Raw genomic sequence first — 22,125 nt, 5'->3', positions numbered from 1 at the left:
ATATGGTACTTCAAACTTTTTTCATATTTATTATTTTGATAAACACTTATAGACTTAAAGAAAAGTAGAAACGTTAATTTTTCATCAATTTCTTAAAAATAATTTAAAAAAAACTAATTTTGGAACAGAACAGACCCAAAATCAAAAGTATTTAGATGAATCAATATATCAAAAAGTTTAGGAAATGAGAAATTAAGGAAATTCTATTAATTATACTAAAAAGGGTGGTAATTGTTGTGATTTATACCATGTAAAGGGATGTAAGTATATTTACTACCTCGAATTTTATGTTCTCGGCTAGTAAATGTTACTTACATCCCTTATAGTCTAAATATCTGGGTGATTCATATGGTACTTCAAACTTTTTTGATATTTATTATTTTTATAAACACTTAAAGGCTTAAAGAAAAGTCGAAACGTCAAAATTTTTCATCAATTTCTTGAAAATTATTAAAAAAAAACTAATTTTGAATTAGAAGACACCAAAAATCAAGAACATTTAGATGCATCAATATATCAAAACGTCTAGGAAATGAAAAATTGAAGAAGTTTTATACATGATGAATTATCCATCTCTGAATAATAAAAATCGACATTAACGACATTATGCAATTTTTATGAGATGTGTATAAACAATTAACGTAATAAAAATGGAAGGTCAGTTCGTATTGGCGCATTGCCACCCACTATCACATCGATGATACCAACTGGACTTATCCAAAATTTACATTGTAATTCTTTCGGTGACCCACTTTTTTTTTGAAGATGATAAAAAAGAACCAGTAACATATGGTTGCAATATCCCATGTGTGTAGTATAAACATTTAATCACAATCTAAAAAAAAGTGCAAGAATTATGTCATCGAATAACAAAGCAACCGATAGACATGTGTATGTATATGGATGACGTCACAGGTATTAACCACAACTGTAATGAATTAATTTGTTTCAAACATTCGTCGAGATACTTTAATTGATTTAGTCGATGTTTAGAGTATTTTGTATGCGGGCTTTAAATGGAACTCAATTATTTTGTGGATTAACACAACAATGTGATGAGAAATTTCAGAAAATGCAATTTAAAATAAAAGTAAATAACAAAGATGTAGCCCCCGTATACTACCATTGATATAATCCATGATTGCCAATCATGATTCTGTAGGAAAGATGATGATACCACAAAAAACTACTTAGATAATGTTTTACTAATTAAAATAGGTGTTAACTGAGTTTTAGAAATTTTTCCACGATTTCAAACGCCTCGCCTGGATTCGTGTGAAAATGGAACAAACAACAGGTAGAAGGTTTTTGGTTTTTCCCAAAGTCAGGTATATTGGGAAGTATTAAGGACATTTCCTGGGCTAGGTATCAGTCAGTCAGGTAGATACGGATTATCGTGTTATTGAGGGAATTTGTTTCATGGGTAAAATACTGATCAACATGAAAGTTTGATGATGTAATTTTCTAAAGTAATATCATGAATCGGAGATTATTTTGATTCTAAGCGGTTACCAAATAGGTACCCACTCAACCTGTTACATCTCCAACGAGCCTCAATTAACGAAATCGATCACGAAAAGAAAAAATAGATGGAAAATAACAAAAATAGATTTATCAGCAGTGGTAGTATCATAAAATTTATGAAAAAAGGGTTATTTGAAATTTGATAAAAGACACATTTAGAAACGGAAAGTTCTGTATCTTAAAAATTCGCACTAAAGTGTCCAAAGACGACCGTGGAAAAAAAATTTAAGATTTTCAAGGATCGACATTTAAAGCTTTTGAAGTGCTTGTCATTAAAAAATTAATCTTTGATACCTCCGAGCAACCAAATTCAACTAGAAACATTACTTTACCTGTTTTCCACTTTTCATTTTCTGTATCTTGAAATTATTTCGTTATTTCGTTATTTAATTGATAATTTACTTATTTTTCCAGGTAAGATAAATCAATTAAATCATATATGACTGAAATAAAGCCGGTAAGTAGTTTATTGCATAATAATTCTCTGAAGATGATTATTTCAATATTAAAACGTGATGTTTTTGGAAGAAATATCAGTTTGACGAGCAATTACATACAGGGTGTTTCTAAATTCATGCGAAAAAACTTAATGGCATACGAGTAATCACCTCCTGAATTTTGTCGCATGAATTTAAAAACACACTTTATATAATCAAATATTTCGGAGTAGTGCCCATCATTCGAAGTACGCCTTTGTTTAGTCTCGCATGATTTCCGATCGTTTCTGGCCGTAAACGATAATATCTCCTTTATTAAAAAAATTACAGGCCACAACACAAATTTTTATAAACATCTTTTAATTTAAATGGCCGATTTGTTATAAAAGCCGTCAAAGAATTTTATAAAGGCGATAAGAGTAATCAGTTGACCGCGTTTCACAGGGCAGAGAATGAGGATGCTTATCGGTATATATGTTGTATGAATCAAGAAGACACAAAACAAACCAATGTAGTTAATATTTGGAATACAAGGAAACATAGATTTGTTTAATTGTTTTAGAAAGTTGGGTTATCACTTTGTAATCTTACAAAGTATTTTCACATGTTTGATTAAATTGAACGCAACAGTTGAAACTTACGCCCAAAAAGCTCCCGTAATTTAAGCACAAAACTTACATGAGTGTCCGGAAATTTATGAATTGCTTGAATGCTTACTCGCAGACTGACTTAAAAATCGCAAAAATACACAGTTTGAGCTGTATCAGTTCCACTGAAAAAGATCTAAAAACTAAACATAGAAACAACTCAAAACATTTCTCTTTATTGGAAAAACCAAGAAAGTTTGCACGGGTACAAACGAAAAAATTCATTGTTTACCACACGGCCGCCAGTTTGACGTAGATCAGCTGTTTTCTTAGATTGCCTAATTATCTAGCTGTCAAAAGTCAAAACAAGCGCGAATTTTAAATTTACCATTATTTTAAACTAATAATTTGGTTTTGTAATAAGTAAATTAATGCACTACACACGTAATCTCCTGGATTTGGAAAAAAACAATACAAAACATTTCTCATTATTGGAAAAACCAAGAAAATCTACCACGAGAACATACGAGAAAATCCATTGTTTACCACACGGCCGCCAGTTTGACGTAGATCAGCTGTTTTCTTAGATTACCTAATTTTCAAGCTGACAATAATCAAAACAAGCGCGAATTTTAAATTTACCAAAATTTTAAAATAATAATTTGGTTTTATAATAAGTAAATTAATGCACTAAACACGTAATCTCCTGGATTTGGAAAAAACGATACAAAACATTTCTCATTATTGGAAAAACCAAGAAAATCTAACAAGGGTAAATACGAGAAAATCTATTGTTTACCCCACGGCCGCCAGTTTGACGTAGATCAGCTGTCAAAAATCAAAACAAGCGCGAATTTAAATTTACCAAAATTTTAAAATAATAATTTGGTGTTTTAATAAGTAAATTAATGCACTAAACACGTAATCTCCTGAATTTGGAAAGAACAATACAAAATATTTCTCATTATTGGAACAACCAAGAAAATCTAACAAGGGTACATACGAGAAAATCCATTGTTTACCCCACAGCCGCCAGTTTGATGTAAGTCAGCTGTTTTCTTAGATTGCCTAATTATCTAGCTGTCAAAAATCAAAACAAGCGCGAATTTTAAATTTACCATAATTTTAAATTAATAATTTGGTGTTTTAATAAGTAAATTAATGCACTAAACACGTAATCTCCTGGATTTGGAAAAAAACAATACAAAACATTTCTCATTATTGGAAAAACCAAGAAAATCTAGCACGGGAACATACGAGAAAATCCATTGTTTACCCCACGGCCGCCAGTTTGAGGTAGATCAGCTGTCAAAAATCAAAACAAGCGCGAATTTAAATTTACCAAAATTTTAAAATAATAATTTGGTGTTTTAATAAGTAAATTAATGCACTAAACACGTAATCTCCTGGATTTGAAAAAAAACAATACAAAACATTTTTAATTATTGGAAAAACCAAGAAAATCTAGTACGGGAACATACGAGAAAATCCATTGTTTACCACACGGCCGCCAGTTTGACGTAGATCAGCTGTCAAAAATCAAAACAAGCGCGAATTTTAAATTTACGATAATTTGAAACTATTATATTAAAGGAGCAAGCAAATTATAGAGCTTAGCACTAATTTTCAGGATTTAGAACACAATGGTCTATGGGCTTTTTCTTTAGTACTAATCTCAAAATTAAACAACATGCTAAGAACATGGTTTCTGTGACTAGTAGTAGAAAAAAATCTTTTGCTCTTTTCGTTGTCGAAATAAGGCTTCTTTTTTTGTATTTCGTTATTGATAGCATCATATAGAAACTATAGTTGTGTTAATGAAGAAACGTACAATCATAGTACATCAAAGAACCAAATTATTTTTTGTTTGTTTTCTTTTAATTCCATTTACATCTAAGTTCCCATTAGCGTTATTAAATCACAGTTTCCTAACCTCTTATCTATTTATAGCGAAGACTCAATTAATCTATCGACACTTATCCATATTAAAATTGATTTAAAAAAGAAGGAGAATTCCGTTATTCTTTGTTAACTGCGACACTATCAGTTTAAAACTATCAATTTAAAAATAATGCTTCGACATAGCTATAAAATTAACAAAGCCGCATTACTCTATCATCATTTTAATAAACAATTTAATAGAATGGCGGCCATCACTCCAATTTTGAATAGTGTCCTTAAGTAGTCTAAATCAAACTACGAGCAATACACAGAAGCGGCGCCTAATACCCACTTCAAGTCAAGATCAAGTTCAACGAGATGGATTACGTACGTTAACAGTATATTTGTAACAAACCTCTACCTGTTTGTATACTTGGAATAAGTAACAATAGCAATGTTGCCAGTTGTATACCACATTTGGTTCACGCACATAATATAGGTTGTAAATATATGATAATTATATGCTTTTCGAAACAATTATGGCCGATATATTATTATTTAATACATTCAAAAGAAACTGTAAAGAGGTGACAGGTAGTGGGATTTCATAAAGGCGTTTTGTGGAGAATTATACACATATATAAAATGACGCCCGTCTATATATGTGATTATTTCAAAACTCAAATACTCACAGCAAATAAACGACGGTTTTAAACGACGCCATCTAAAAGTTGTTCGTTCTGTATTCACTTACATACCGAAAGCTGCGTTTCGAGTGTTCCATGTAGTGAAATTGACTGCAAAACACTTTCGGGACGCTCTGGAGTGACTCTAGCCACTTCAATGTTGACAGTTGACAGTTTCATTTCGATGATTTTGCATAACCTTAAATTTTTAATTTTCTGAAATTATTCGTTTTATCCCAAGTTTTGTTTAAATTAATTAATAACAATGAATAACAATGAACAATTAAAGGCATAGTGGTCATAGACATAGAATTGCTGACTACAAAAAGATAATAAAGATCCTAATAAATTAAATAAGTATATCAAATAAGAAAAGTCGACAATCTAGGATTATCGCGTTCACTCAAGGTGTTGAAAAATTGTGAAGCTTTTGAAAAGGTAAATACTAACTCATCAAATTTTGCTTTAAGAGAAGATGGCTTGAAAGTACAAAAAGATCAAAATAGTACCATATTTTTCACGATATCTTTTGAAAAAATATGCAGTTTCGAAGATTCCAGACAACGGAACCACCCTGATATCAAAAGATTCCAACTGACGCATCAAACTGCAAACCCTTAACGCCTCATTAGTCCTATAATGCAAGAGCAAATGCAGTCAATCATAATGATTGGTTTAAGTTAAATTAACTACAAATCACTAATTTTTTAAAAACTTACACTCCATAGATTATTTAGAAGCGCAAATTATTTATAGTTGTCATTGAGATTGATTATTATCTTTAATATGTTATTGCTGAAATAAACTTGATTTGGTGTTAAGTCGCGAGAAAAGGCATTCCATATAAGTGATTATAGGTATTTTAAAGGTTAGGATCTTCATTTCGTTCTATACAGGATGTCACTAAATTCGAACCAAGATCTCGAGAATGCACAGTTACAAATTGAAAAAGTACAGAAATACAAATATCTAGTGACTTGGATTGATTCGAGTAAGAATTGAAATTGCTCGCAGTGCATTTTATAAAAGTTTTGAAGGTCGCTTTAAGCAGAAGAAGAAACATATTTATAAAATAATGACCTTTCTTTGTTTTGTAATGTTTTTTACCGGTTGAACCACGCTAGAATTTTCAGAATTCAAGATGCCAAAATTAGAAAAATCGGACATTCTTATTAAAAATTGGTAATCGGAGGTTTTCGGCGTCGTTGATTACGAATTAAGTGATAGTTCTTCGAAAATCGAAATGGCGATCAAAAAATGAAGAAATTGATAGTCAGCAGTAAAAATTTGCTATTAATAATATACTAACAAACAAATGAAAAAGCACTTATTAAAATATAGATTTGATTCTAAATTATGTTTACAAAAAACATTAACAATCGCTCTCACACTCTTCATCGCTGGATTCCGAATAATCCGTTTCATTTCCACTGTCTGTATCTCCATCGATCAAAACTTGTATCTTAAATATGTAAAGTTTTTCATCACGTTATCTGAGTATCGATATAACCGACGCGAGTTCCCGGACACGATGTTTAATATGACTTCTACTTCATCATTTGTGTCTTCAGAATGATGTTTCTAAATCCGTAGATAACGAGCCAAATAAAACAACTGAAACGCTATCTGAGACGATTAGAATTCATCAAAATAACTGGAGATGTGAGAGGGTAAGCCCCAACTGTCTGGATCTTCATTTTGTTTGTTAATATATACCCTTCGGTCACAGGAAAATTTGAAACGAATTTGAAAAAGCCGTTAAATGAGAACGTGGTCAGGCGTTGTCGAGTTTAGATATCTGGGAAAAGAAGTGTATTACGAAAATATATTAGTGCTCATACAACGAACAATCAATTATTATGTGTGTGCCATAAAGTTAAAAGATGAAATGATCTCACACAATGTCTGGTACATAAAATAATTGTCCTACATACTAACACTTAATTTGTAAACAAATTTAAGATACCAATTAAGTACAATAATTGTATTCATAAATAATCAAGATTTAAATAAATCTATCTGGTGTTTTGTCCTACACAAAAGTCGTCATAGCTAGTTAATAATTCAAGTTATATTTTAAGCTTGAATACAAGGTCTTTTTCATAAAATTTACACTTAGAATTCGAAATATAAGTTTGAATTATTGGTTTGTGTGTGATTTGTTGTGAAGAGCTACTATTCGCAAAAACTAGAGACGAACACATGTCCTGATTGATTTTTTATAAGCCATCTTAAAAAAATTAAACCAGAAGTAACTGCAATTCACTGTATTATCCACCGAAAACACCTAGTAGCAAAAATTTGAGTTATAGCTTCAGTTTGCGATTAATACAGTTACTAGCTTTTAGCCGCGGCTTCGCTCGCATCGAATCCATTAAATAAGTATCAGAAATCATTATAATAGAAAAGAACGGACTATGTAGCTATATTAGAACTTTGAATGTAGAAAAATTGCCAAAAACCTACAAAAATCCATAACTCCACAATGAATGTCCGCGCCTAGCTCCTCTCCAACTCAACCGATTTAAGTGTTCAAAAACTCAAAAGAAAGAAGGTGTTTCTGAGAGTGTTCTCAAACCAAAACGAACTCTGTAGCTATATCAGAACCTGAGATATAGATCTTTGAATGTAGAAAAATTGCGAAAAACCTACAAAAATCCATAACTCCACATTGAATATCCGCGCCTAGCTCCTCTCCAACTCAACCGATTCAAGTGTTCTAAAACTCAAAAGAAAGAAGGTGTTTTAGCGAGTGTTCTTAAACCAAAACGAACTCTGTAGCTATATTAGAACCTGAGATATTGAGGATAGAACGCGTGTATGTGAAAAACTCCCATAAGTAATGTACAGGGGGAAATCGCATTTGAGTATAACTTGAGAATGGTGAAAATTAGATGAATTCCGATGGTTGATGGCTGATCTGTGCATCAATACCTTCCATTGAAAAAAAAAATTAAGCAAATCGGTTGGGTAGAACGCCTTAACGGACTCGGAATGGAAATCATCAATTTTTTTAATAAGTTTCTAGATAAAATTTGTGAGAATTGATTGGCTCTTGGGCTATGAGTCACTGAAGATTTCAAACTAATCACTTTTTCGATTGGCCAACTTTGTTAATTCGTCTTTACCACAACGCAAGTTTCCATAAATTGATCCGGTCTTCACTATTTTTCGAGATTTGGAAATTGGTAGTAATCCACCGGATCCATCAACATTTTGAAAGTAGTATATGAAACAAAAAAGTTTGGAAAACTATTGGAGTAAACTATGAATTAAATGTTTGAATACGATAATTAATAAGGTTGCTTACAGCTCTCAGTTAAATAGATATGCCAAGGACTTTTCTACAAAGCTTAGGATGGTCTACTTAACCAAATAAATCAAACTGTCTTCTGATGTCACAAATTACAACACATTATCTTACTTTATAGTAAAATGTAAATAGCTTTTTAAGTTTGGAGGAAATTACAAGCACCAATTGAGAAACGGACCCAAAATATTAACTGGACTTAATATAACCAATGTTCTTGATAATATCACCAAAACAAAAGCTTTCTTAGGATGGCGAGACACACTTGCTGTAATTTGTGAGGTCACAAAATACCTAACATAACCTAACTTTTCCGATGCATAACATTATTCGCTTTTAATGTTTTTGAAGTTTAATTGTATAAAAGTGTTAAACAAACAAAAATTGACTTGGAAAATATCATGCAACTTCTCTGATATAGTCCTTTTGGTCAAAAATAAAAAAGTTGGAATACCTTTTATGGAACCACGTGAATTTTTTAAAATAATATAAATAAACCACCTGTGACACGTTTCCAGTTGAAAAACGAAGCTGTTAGAGGAAAACTTTGCTCCTAATTACTCCTAATTGCGCCTAAATGTATTTATTCCGTTTTACCCCACTTTATTTAATCAGTTAGTTTTTCTGTTTGTTTATCAGTCTGGTAGTTATATTTCTACAGCCCCACCACCACCATTTCAGCACAATTCACAACAAAATGAAACGATTAAAACAATAAAACCTTTTGTAGTAATTATTCCAATTATATTCAAATTATTCAATTATTTTGAATCATCCCTGTATAAATTCTAGAGGACCTAGTTGATGTCTTATTGTTATTGCTTTTAGTCAGGTAATTTTCTCGTTAAATGGTGGTTTATTTATGAATGGAAACATTAAATAATCTGCTGCTCAATTTGAAAAGAAAACATGAAATATTTTGGTTTTGTTTATTTAAACCGGCTACCATATTATGCGAAAGATTTTAACAGATGTTCTTTTGCTAATACATGTGGCGTCCAAATTTCATGTGAATTATTCTAAGGAATAGTTCCAGATGCCACAATTAGTAATCATAGAACGAATTTGTTCCCTTGAAAAAAACATAAAAGCATTTACATTGATTTATTAATAAGGCGAAAATTCGATAAAAAAACGTGTAGATGATTTCACTACCAGTGCCCATTATATAATTCCATAGCTTTTTAACTAACCAATTGATATAGATTATGAAAAATTAAAAATATTTCCATATAGATTCTCTATCCAATATCAAAATCAATTATTGTGTCATTCGTTTTTAATTAACATTACAAGAAGAAATTGTAATCTATTACTTTTTTATTGGTTCAATTTGTATGATACAACTTGAACAGTTGACATAATCTTTTGCATCAATGAGTATTTTCAATATTAATAATCAAAAATTTCATTAGTGCCTACAGTTATTTGCAAATCTGGAAACTTCAACTTACTCTAGCCGAGCTTTCTTGGATCTTATATTTTACCTAACCAAATTTTAATCATTTTTGAAGCCACGAAAAATATATATTTGAATTAATATTGAATCTATTATTGTATTAATATCAACCCTACTATTTATCACAGAATAAACCATAAATGTCAAAGATAATTCAACTTTTTAAGAAACTGTGATAACGTCACTGAACGTCCAAAACATAACCTCACTTTTCTAGTCGTGTTTGTTGTTGTAGAAACACTAAAAAATGACTTTTCAATGAACGACTGACAGAATTTATACGTGCTAATGTGTATCTATATAACAATACTCGGCAGGATACCAGAAAACTAAAATTTTGCTGACTGACTGATCTAATTGACAATCAGGTTTTCTTATTAAAAGTTTTGTCGAGTCTGCTCAATAAGTTAAAAGTTCAAAAAATCCATCGGGATTTATTCCCTTTATTTTAAAATATGTTGTAGTAAAGTAATTATAAATATCTCTATTCAAATCGATGGGTGTCAAATGTCGCTTTGTATTTGATCACTGTTCAAATTTCTTTATATAGATGCACTTTTAAGGTTATGTTAACTAGCGAATCAATTTTTTTTACCGGAAGAAAAATATTGCATACAGTATAGAAAGAATATGACGGTACTGAATGAAATAATTTTTTTGTATCATAAAAAATCTTAATATAGACACAAAATATCAGTAGCTAAAAATTAGGTTAGGATAGAAAAATCATTTTCATCCCTTTTCCTTGCGAAACGCCAAAAATCCTTTTAGGTACAATCATCTAGTGTACGATAGATTATCTGGTGAAAATTTGAAGCTAATCCCGTTTTAGGAACCCGTTTTAACAAGCTGCGTGGTTTTTATCTCTTTATGAGTCCGTACATCTTCTTCTTTTTTGTTTGTAGTCTGCTGTTCTTCTCTTTTATCATCCTATTCATGATCAGTATAAACAGAAGTTGACTAATACTAAATCTCATTAAAATTTTGATATTTGTCATCTCAAATTTAACAATTAGACCTGAACATTTTGTAGTTTTCAGCATCTGTAGGCTATCTGCCTACTGGTAAAAAAATTATTATGTTTCATTTGATTGGAAACGAATGTTTCTGACATGCCCACACGATCATTATAAAATCTAGATTAATAGTTATATCTAAAAATATAATTACAAATTCAAGGAAGTGCAAACACTGTTTATAATAACCTTTCAACAATAATTTGTTGACTCTGGTTATTTGAAACTTACTCTGTACTATTGCCAATAAAAATCAATTTTATAACTATTTTACAACGATTCAAAATAAAATAGAAAAGCGTACAAGCCAAAATTTTATTAAAAAATTTTATTAATAATAATAATATATCACATACTTATGTTTAACAATCCGAAAAAGAATTGAAAATTTAATGATGGTTCAAAAATTCATTCCAATATTAAAAATAATTGTTCGGGAAAGACGTTTCTTTGGTAGCTGTTTCCACAGACTTCCACTTCTCCAAAGAAGTGAGTCCTTCCCGATAAATTCACGTTGTGGGCATCTACAGACCAAATCGTCTGCCTGGTCGATTGTATCTTGCAAATACTTCCACGCTCAAAGCTGTCCAAGTTTCTGGTCAACTCTGGGTAGCCTATAAGCTGAATTGCTCTCTTCTGTATTGAGTCGAGAATCCCAAGAGTATGCTTGAGAGCTGAGCTCCAAATGTACGAGCAATACTCAAAAGCTGGACGAAGCTATTACGGAGTATGTAGCTTTTTGATCTAAAAGTTTTTGCCTTAGCACGATGATGGTGATATTTAATATCCAGACAGGACCAAATCATGAGCTGCAGTGGTGTTAACTTCGTCACTAAAATAAAACATACCAAAATTTGAAACAGGCGCTGTTGCCGGCAATTGACTAATATCAACAAAAATGATTATTTTGTAACAAAACTTGAATCAAATGACTTCCTTTTAGAAAAACATAATAAATGGTATCTAAATGTAACATTGAAACTTATAGAGTATGATGAGAATATATTTTTGCTTTTATTCCACGAATGGCATTACGTAGACTCCTCAAAATGTCCAAATAGTTTTCCTTTCGGACCGTTTGATCTTCTGAAGTCATTTCATGGAAATCGAAGAAAAGTATGAGTATCACCTTAAGTTTCGACACATTTTGAGAAAGCTATGCGCTAGATTATTGAGTAGTTTCAACGTCATATACATTAATCCACGTTTTGTCACTAGTATGGTCCTCAGCTACGTTGTTAAGTATTTCTTTTGCGATCTATACTCAGATTCAGATTTTTTGGTACTAATCTAGCATTGACACGTTTTATACCATAAGAATATTTTGGTGAATCCATAAGAGACATATTTTTCTTCTGATATATCGCAGTGGTCGACCAAATGAGGTGACGACTCCAGAAATGTTGAAGAAAATCCACTGGATGATGAAAGTGCACGAGTTTGAAGACATAATAGACACTGCATTAAATCGCGTATTAACTGAAAATTTGGACATGTACTCACAATGGAACGAAAGTAGCGTCATGAAGATGTTTCTATCGATTGTTTGGCAATAAAGCTGAAGTTTTGCGCCGTTTCATTACCATGGATTTATCGTGGGTCCATCACTTCACACCATAAACAAAAAAACAATCAAAACAATGGACTCAAAAAGGGAGAATCGGCTCCAAAGAAGGTAAAGACCGTTCCATCTGCAGGCAAGGTCATGGTGTCGGTTTTTTGGGATGATTATGGGATAATATTCGTCGACTCTCTTGAGAGATTTAGCCCCCTCGGATTATTTTCTGTAGTGGTAGAAGATTTTCCAACAATGAAGAGGTGATATGGTGATTGTAGGTAGATTATCAGCTCTTCTGGTGGAGAAATCCTCAAGTTTTTCACACTCTACTAGGTGTCTGTAAGTATTAATCCTTTAAGGATATACCAAAATGAATGTTGCTTTAATATTGATATAAATTGAATTGAATCAATCACCAATTCAACAAGAGAAATCTGCATATTAGAAAATTGGATATTGCTTATCGATACATTGTGTATTCGTTTTAATTAAAACTAACAATGAAATTTCTATGGTTACCTTAAACGGCGCATCCCAAAAACGTCAACTTTATAAAACAGACAGCAGTTTTATAACCTTTCAAAAAATCTAAATATGGATTACTTACCATATGTTAAGTTGATTGTGTTATGTAATCTAACGCCGCGCCGGGTCTATACTTAGACATGATCGACAATTCGAGATATATACATTTTCATACAGTGTTAAGCTACAGGTTCGATGCCAGAAATACACCAATGACTAACCAACTTTATGTGATTTTTAATCATGAAATTTTATACGTTTCAATGAACGTAAAACAAGGCTTGTAGTTTAGAAAGGTTTACTTCTCGTATAAAAAAAATTATAACATGTCTAATATTCTATTTCTCGTTCAGAGATCCAAAAAAGTATTAAACATACTGTTGATGTTATATTTAATTAATCACTCTGGTATAAATATCGATTCCTTGAGCTTCTCTATGACGCTTGTCAAGATTTATAACAAACAAGATTATAATTTCGAGGAGGCATTATTGTCTCTAACTACCGGCCTACAAAATATCTTGAAGCTAAATTGGGTAGGCGTATATTTTAACATTGAATAGTAAACCTCCGATGAAAAATTTCAAATACAATGCTCAACAAAATATAGTTCTTCCAATATCAATTGCATATTATAAAAACTCTTGCTCGACAATTTTGTTTGATCTACCATAGGCGTACTCTTAAAAATATGTATATCTTTTGAAAGAAAGTTAAAAAACTGTTGAATCATTATAAATCGGACGGGATTTAGACAGATGCAATTAATTTTAGTCCTACTTAGAAAAAAACAACATTATTACACCTGGTTAACTTGCTACAATTGAAATTTTAATTATAAAACATAAATAGACGAGTAAAATGTACCTGCCTTTAAGGGCGTTTGGCTTAAACAGGATACCAGACGTTGACTGAACCCTTTTTGTACCTCATTCTTTTTTTTATCTGGAAAACGATATTTCAAAGCAAAAACCATAAAGGAAAATATATTCTTTGCAAATAAAACAAATTGAAAAAGACTATTCATATAGATTATTTATATAAATAATAATGGTAGTCAGAATCGTAGAGAGGGTGATACTACATACTGGTCAATATAATAAATTTTCCCTAACTTTGGACCTCTAATAACAATGAGTAATTCTTTATTTGTTGGGCTTTCTTTACGATCGTTTTGTTACTACTATTATTTGGTATCTTTGTCTATAACGATTCATGTTCATTAAACCACTTTTCAAATAATTCTGCTGTCATATCTTCATGATAATCAGCTGCACAGTTTTTAATTTTTTTAGCAGATATTAATAAAGCATAAACCGGCTTTGAATCTTTGAATCTCACCTAGCCACGCCACTGTTTATCGCAGACTGTCTAACAGGTAAATTTCAAAGAAGTTGTGTATATACGCCGTCCGACAGCTTCGGCCAATAGAAATGCATTTATGTTTACGATTCTACGTTTTCATTGGTAAATGATGAGTCCACGTGGACTGACGGTTTGTTAGATGTTTATCGAATTTTATACGGGGAGTAAACATTATTTTTTATTTCTTAATTTGATAAATGAACCGAATAAAACTATAATTATAGCAGTTTGTCGTTTTTATTGAATTAAAGCGATAATTTCGTGACGAATCTTCAAGTTTAGATGAACCACTCTTTTGTAGAGCTAATGTTTAGAAGAATCCTCTTCATTATATCTACTCCCTGTCGGCCTTTTGTATGTAGTTGTCTATGTATGCAGAGAAGTATAAACTATCATGAAAGACCACTCCCAGACATTTACACCGGCTCAACTTTCTGTTTTCCCGATACTCATCATATTTTCCTCTATTTTGAAACCTTCAATTCAAGGCCATACGTTCAGCCTTTCTTACGATAATATCTCCATCTATTATTACTTCATCCGCGTATTTTATCTTATCGAGAGGTAACTAAAATATCTTTTAATCTAGATCCTTTAATAAAATCTTGAGGCACAATCGTTTGTCGTTTGATTGAACCAATCAACCATTAATTAATCCGTCAAACACACTTTATGGACATACGTAATCATCCATTGAAAATTCATAATATTCTTAATGTATAATTTAGAAAATATACTTGAATAACAGTTTTGATTTCGCAACTTTAAAGGCTTATATCTCATAAACGAGGGGTCGTATGAGAAAATTTAATGCCACAGCATTATTTTCATGTCATATACTCACTCCCGAATTATTTTTATCAAGTCCCGGAATACCCTGTATATTTTGAGATACTATAAAACTACAGTTCGATTTGGAGCTTCTTACTTAAGACAATGTTTCCAACTCTGATGCTTCAAAGTGCGTAAAATATTTAATTATGACTTCAGAAATGTGGAATTACCTTTCTTGTTTAAAAATGTCCACAATCGCTAAAGAACTTATAAAATTCTTAGTCATAAATCATCGTCGTAACCATACAAAAGGTATATTAGAAATTTTTACAACTGGACATAACCTGTTCTTGGTATTGTTGTTTCTCTTTGGTTTTCTGCTATCCTGTTATTTTTCTCTTCTTCTTTATGTCTTTTCTATCTAATAAGTAACTCCCAATATTCGTTAATGCATTTCATTTACACTTTATTTCCTTTAATGGTTATTTCAATTGATTTATCATTTATTGTGACTAAATAATGATAATTTTTTGTAGCAAAAAAAGATAAAAGTATACATAAGTATAAACTTATGTCTGCCTACATTTTCTCTCTTTACCAGAGACCCATTAAAACAAGGTGAGACGAAGGTTATCAGTACAGCAATTGGATATGTTGGGTAATTGAGTAAACGATACTTCTCATTCTTCACATTGTATCAAATTTTGTCCATGTTACAATAAACAAAAAGGTCAATACTCTCATTATACTTAGATATGCCGCAGGATACCACGACTCAATTGATGTTTTGACTGGGTTATCCCCGAAAAACATCTTATAGGTTAGATCATTCGTTTCATGCTTTTGCTCTCTTGATATGCATTCACTTTTCCATGAATATTTGTTGGTCCCAGAAGTATCTGACCTGACCTAGAGATGGAGGTAGTTGCTTGAAAAATACCACAATCTACACAAAACATGTTTCGAGTTTGAAGACGTCGTTTAGTATTTGTTTGGCAGCCACCAATGGTGAACGTGAAAAACATTGGTCTGAACTAGATTCTACTCTGAGTGAGACTGCTCCTTCGTCATCGACAGTAAAATATTGTGCAGCAGAGTTTAAACGAGGGTGTATGACCTGGAAAAACCAACATTGCAGTGGTTGACCAAATGAGGTCACGACTCCAGAAATGTTGAAGAAAATCCAATGGATGATCGTCGACTGAAAGTACGCAAGCTAGTAGACATAATTAACATTTCAAAAAGTTTGATACATCGCAAATTAATTGAAAATTTGGACGCGAGAAAGCTGTACGCAAAATGGATTCTGCGTTTGATCACAATGGAACAAAAAAATTGTCGTGAAGCCGAATAATTCCAAAATTTTAATGATTTCTTTGTTGGGCTTTGTTCTGGCACCATCCTCTTAAAATGCTCAATATTCTCTTCAATTTTGTCGTCTTGATTTACATTCATGCTAGTTGAAACATCTAGTGTTCTAAAACCGTCTAAAAAATGGATAGTAGTAAAATCAAGCTTTAAAAACAGACATCAATCATTTCACACATTAAAAGACGGAGTCGAGGTCCAAAAATAGACCAACAACACCTCCAAAATTGGACAATTCATTCTGGTTCAACAAACAGACCATTTGATAAGAATAAGGACGCACACTACTGGAACCAAACACGGCAAAAACGAAAAGACTTTAGAATGACCGTGAAAAAAAAGTAGCTACAACCAAAAAACTGAAATAGAAGCGAAGAAGTATCAGATGCAGTAAAAACTAAATGTTTACAAGAAGTCAAGAGGGATATATGTATGAGGTATGAAGGTTTGAGTGGATAGAAATAGCTAAGGACCGAAGGAGTGGAGAAAAATGCGAGGAAGATTGAAGCCAAAGGTCTAGAAGACCTCTAGAACTTAACAACTGTACATTATTGAATCGATTGTAGATGTGAATAGGAACAAAGGAATCTCTTTAACCAAGTGACTACTGAATCGGAAACTCTCGTATTGTTGTGTGAAAAAACTTTTTCATCTCTTATCTACCTTCTAGTTTTCCGTTTTCAATTGCTTCCAGCAAATTGCTATTTCCTAGTTTTCTGTTCTTATTGCTTATTATTAACCATCGGTTGTCAGGAAACTGAATTTGATATTATTTATAAGCAATACACAGTAAAATTTGTCCTATCTAAATACGGATGTAAAATACAAACAATATTTTTCTAATAATAAACAATCTTTTCAACGCCACTAAATTTATATTTCATAAACATTTATCGTATGTGAAATTTAAAAACAGAAAATATGTCCGCCAATAATAATTCCTCTCTGAACGGTCCGCTAGCTATGTTTGAAAAAAATATATAATCTATTGAATACTTGTTCGGAGTCATGTTCTGCGACGAAATTAGGTCAACCATCACTCGAGTTACACATGTTTCACGATTGTAAATCTAAATTTACATCTAAGAATAAACAAAGACATCATCGCAGGAAATGTAACCAGTATTTGTTAATTATTTTTCTCCAAAAATTCTAAAGACATGCTGTCTGAAAAGAGTAACATAATGTAATGTAATTAATAAGAAACAACTTTAATTAGAATATAACATTTATTAAATTATTTGTTTTACAACAGTTTCCAAAGAACTGAACTAATCCTCCTTCTTAACAATCTTCCTTCTCCTTCTGGGATACTCAATTCGAGCGAATCCTCGAAATACAAAAGAAACCTTCTATTCTATCTTCGTATTTGTTTGCCTAATTCGTGAGCACGCTTCTCAAATTTCAGAATTTGAAATGTTGCTTAATAAATATAATATTGAAAAAGTTATGTTCAATATTACTTGCTTACTCCTTCTTTACAGTAATAAAAATTACTTAAAGGACACTTCCAATTTGTATGTCGCTAAAAAGTTTACTGTAAAAAACGTATAAAATACGAATGTAATCATTTAAAATTCAACTTGTACATTTTTTTTCATTCGGAAATCCAACTCGCGTCTAAACAGCATAACAATAGAAGTAAAACATTCATAAAAAAATAATTATAACCCTAGAAATTATTAAGACAATCGGCATGAAAGTTTCAAATGACAATATTACTACAAAATGGCCGCTACATAATCAAAAATGGCGAAAACGGAATAAAGCTAATAGTATTCCTATGGGTATGCAATAACTGCATATGACTGCAATAAAAGTTTAATATCTTCTAGAAAATAAATCATGAAACATAAGTTTTTTCTTACCCAACACAATAAACTGCAAATTCATGCAATCAGATAACATAACCTAACTTTGCTTCTCGTTTTAAGACGTTATTTGCTCACTATCAGTTTTAAACCAACTGTAAGAAGTTCCAAAAAATGCAAACCAATAAGTCATATTAGTATAAACAAATTTCATAAAGCTAAATAGGTTTATCAGAAAAAATCTTTAAAAAAGCTTTGTCATTGAGTTTGTAAATGACGCCTGCCTATTGGTGCAACCATATTAAAGTTTTTTAGTTCTTAACTACTCTACAAAACTGAAATGTTGTAACAAGACAGTAGAGCATTTACACTTTTAGAACCACATTGTTGCCGATGCAAATTCATGCAATCAGATAACATAACCTAACTTTGCTTCTCGTTTTAAGACGTTATTTGCTTACTATCAGTTTTAAACCAACTGTAAGCAGTTTTTTTAGAACCACATTGCTGTCGACAACCAATAAGCTTTATCCTTTAGTTTTTAAAGCACTGTCACGTCGATATAATAGTTTTAAGCCTAAAACATTTATTATAAACTTTATAAAGCTTTTAGAAAATTACGGAAACACTAAATGGAATATAAAATGTTACTTGGGTGGCGCCCTCTATGAAAATACATAAAAATTGATTGTATGTATCAGAATCCAAAACATATTCGTATAAAATTTCAATACAACGTTGCCAGTAGTTGCGGAAAAGTCGTAAAAAATGTGGCGTTACGTTTTAGTGAACAAACCCCAAATATTTTTCAGTTTTCTATCTATCCTAGAGACGGAATCACCTTTTTTATAAACAACCTGTATCAGGGCTTCAAAAAACGAAATTCTAGTACTACGAGATTGAATCTTCTGCTCTACCATTTCTCAGAACTAACAAAAAAGATAATGGTGCGGTGGTCAACTGACTTGTGGTAGAGATGGTACCCGATTTCTATGGAAGGTAATATATTAGAATCAGCGATTTCTCCCATGCGGTTCTTCTATATTAAAAATTAAATGAAATACAGTGAAACCTCTCTAACTCGAAACTAAAGGGACAAGCAATCTATTTCGAGTAAGGGAGACTTCGAATTTGATTCTTGTCGATCAAATAATTTTACACAATTTGATTGAAAAAGTCAGTTATTTTTCTTTGAGATTTTGATTTGAGAGGTTGAAGATCTATAATATTATCGATGTTATGTAGAGATAAAAAAATATTATCATCAATTTTGTTACATAAGATAGCATTAGATGGCTAGTGTATGGCCTCCTATATCAACTACACATGACCACTAGGTGGCAGCAGAACGGACGTCAAGTTAAAACGTCAGTGGCACTGACTGTTACATGTTTTATAACTTGTTAAATTATAGTCAGGACAAGGGGAAAGATAAGCGCGGGAGTGCCACTGACGTTTCTACTTGACGTCCGTTCTGCTGCCACCTAGTGGTCATGTGTAGTTGATATAGGAGACCATACACTAGCCATCTAATGCTATCTTATGTAACAAATTTCTTCTGATCTCTCTAAATACGTTCTCAATGTATCAAGGGCACGTTAAGCATCGTGACTTGTCGCAAAGTGTAGTGTTTAATTGGTCTCGTCATCAGAATCTTCCTCGTCTTCATTTTGTACACTTGTAATAATGTCAGAATCAGTACGCAGAAATTCCATCATCAAAATTGACAAAATCATCGAAAGTCACAGCCACGCAGTCTTGAAATTGTATTTGGTGGCAAAAACTGCACAGTAATATTTCTCAAAGGCGGCAATGTAGTGTGAGAACTGCAGTTATTTTTCGTTTTTGTTGCTTCATTTGTTTTTCAAGGGACAATAACCACTTTTTTATTGGATCTATATTCAACTGATTTCATTTCTCGGAAGCAACGTGGTTTTGCTGATTTGTCAATCAGAAAAGGCTTCAATTTTTCAATAACACTTGCATTGGCGGCTAATAGCCATCAAAACATGATTCAGTCTTAAATTTTAATGTGCTGTAAGGTTGACACTTGTAAAAGAAACCTAAAATTACATAAAAAATTATCTAACCTAGCTCATCGGCATTGAAAATGTCATCAATGTCATATTTTCTTATTATGTTTTGCAGTTTTAGCTTCCAATCGTCACGTGTGTCATTGTTTACGAAAAACAATGCTGTGCCTCTGCTTAAACTTCTGCAGCCAGCCGTTACTAGCTCTAAAACTGTCAGAGCCTGAATCTTTTGCATATTGTTCAGCTTTCAGCGCAAGATTCGTCCTGAAATTCTGGCATTTTCGCCGACACACTGCTTAAACCATTCCAACGTAGCTTCTTCAACACTTGGCTGTTCAGCCTCTCTCTTTCTTTTGCGACTAGAGTCACCTTCGTAAATTCGAGATAAAATTTCGTATTTATTTTTCAAATGCTCAGACATTTCAGTTTTCCCTTCAGTTTACAGACACCAACTCATACATACGTATATTTATCTGCCTTTACATTTTCGCATTTCGAGATGTAGAGCCTTGTGATCGTCGCTTCGAGTTATAGAGGCTATTAGGGCTAAATATTGAAAAATAAAGGACTTTGTCAGTCGATTGGACTTCGATGTTGTGATTTTAAATTGGTTTTTTTCGAGTTGGAGAGGTTCGAGTTAGAGAGGTTCCACTGTATTACAAAAAATAATTGAATTACAGTTACAGGAATGATTGTCGAGAAACGTACGAGAGGCTCAAAGTTAAAATGAGAAAGTATTCGGATGACAAAGAGGGTAATAGTCGCTTGGTGAATTAGTACGGTAAATAATCAAAGTACTAAATTGTGTACCACAAAATAAAATATGGAATAATGAAAGTAGATACCTGCTTGAGGGACCGTACTAATCCCTACTACAATCATTGACGAGCGTGGCTATATCACATTCCTGTGTTTGTACCTATTTCTAAGGGAGTTTTCATTTAATTCAGTTATAAGTAAGTAATGAAGGCACTTTTTGCAACAAACTTAAAACCATCTTGTAGTCTAAATGCTGCTGAAGGAGGTTAGATACTACATGTCAATTATACAGACTGTTTTTCAGTGGAACTACCTTATTTTCATGTTCCTTACAATGCGTTTTCTAACCATAAGGTATAAGGCATCCAAGTTTTAATTTGTCTCGTGGATTTTCTTGCCAGTTTAGTCACTTCTGTCCAAGGGCGAATCCACGGTCTTGACAAAGTATTAGGACGAGTCCTCCCCCCAAAGACATGGTATTTTAAGCCACAAAATATAAGTTAATAACATTGTTTTTGACAACATAATGACCAATTTTACGCAATTTTTCCTTTAGGTCAGTATACTGTATATTGTTGTTTTGTCTAGGGTAGTTCTCCATTACAAATAAATAACTGAGAAATAATGAGAAAGGTTTTTATTGAGTTTATTTTGACTTTAATTCTAACTCACTACTACAGTAATACCAACTGTACATATGAAATTTGACAAGTCAAATTTTTTTCTAAGTATTTGTTAGCTAAGTACTTCTTGGGGTTGGCGCAACTTGATTCTGATAGGTATTGGATTTAGGTAATTTCTAGCTTAAGAAATACTTAGCAAGGTAATGCATAACAACATGTTGGTGAAATCGAGCATGAGTCTTTATGGGACCGGATATTATGAAAACGAAGTTAAAGCTCAACGTGGAAACCGTAATTACCTGGGTGTCATACAAGGAAGTCGTCCTTGGAAAATGGAAAACTAGTATATTAAAAAAGATTCAAAGTTGAGGATATTTGTTGAGCCTAACAGCTCAATTTTTGTATAATC

The 22,125-nt window shown here is 32.1% G+C and overlaps 1 protein-coding gene and 1 long non-coding RNA gene across 2 annotated transcripts in view; one reads left to right on the top strand and one right to left on the bottom strand.

Moving 5' to 3' along the window:
- Positions 1-22,125, top strand: part of LOC130904225 (collagen alpha-1(IV) chain) — an 89,975-nt gene that overhangs the window by 23,725 nt on the left and 44,125 nt on the right. The window lies entirely within an intron of this gene.
- Positions 11,214-13,192, bottom strand: LOC130904226 (uncharacterized). The gene is made up of 2 exons (XR_009060829.1): positions 13,066-13,192; positions 11,214-11,732 (listed from the first exon to the last, which is right to left on the bottom strand). It is a non-coding gene; the product is annotated as an uncharacterized LOC130904226 (long non-coding RNA).

The sequence above is a fragment of the Diorhabda carinulata genome, chromosome 2 (assembly GCF_026250575.1).
Source record: "Diorhabda carinulata isolate Delta chromosome 2, icDioCari1.1, whole genome shotgun sequence".
NCBI classification, from domain to species: domain Eukaryota; kingdom Metazoa; phylum Arthropoda; class Insecta; order Coleoptera; family Chrysomelidae; genus Diorhabda; species Diorhabda carinulata.
Note: the sequence above shows the minus strand (reverse complement) of the source record. Positions and strands in the feature narration are given on the sequence as shown.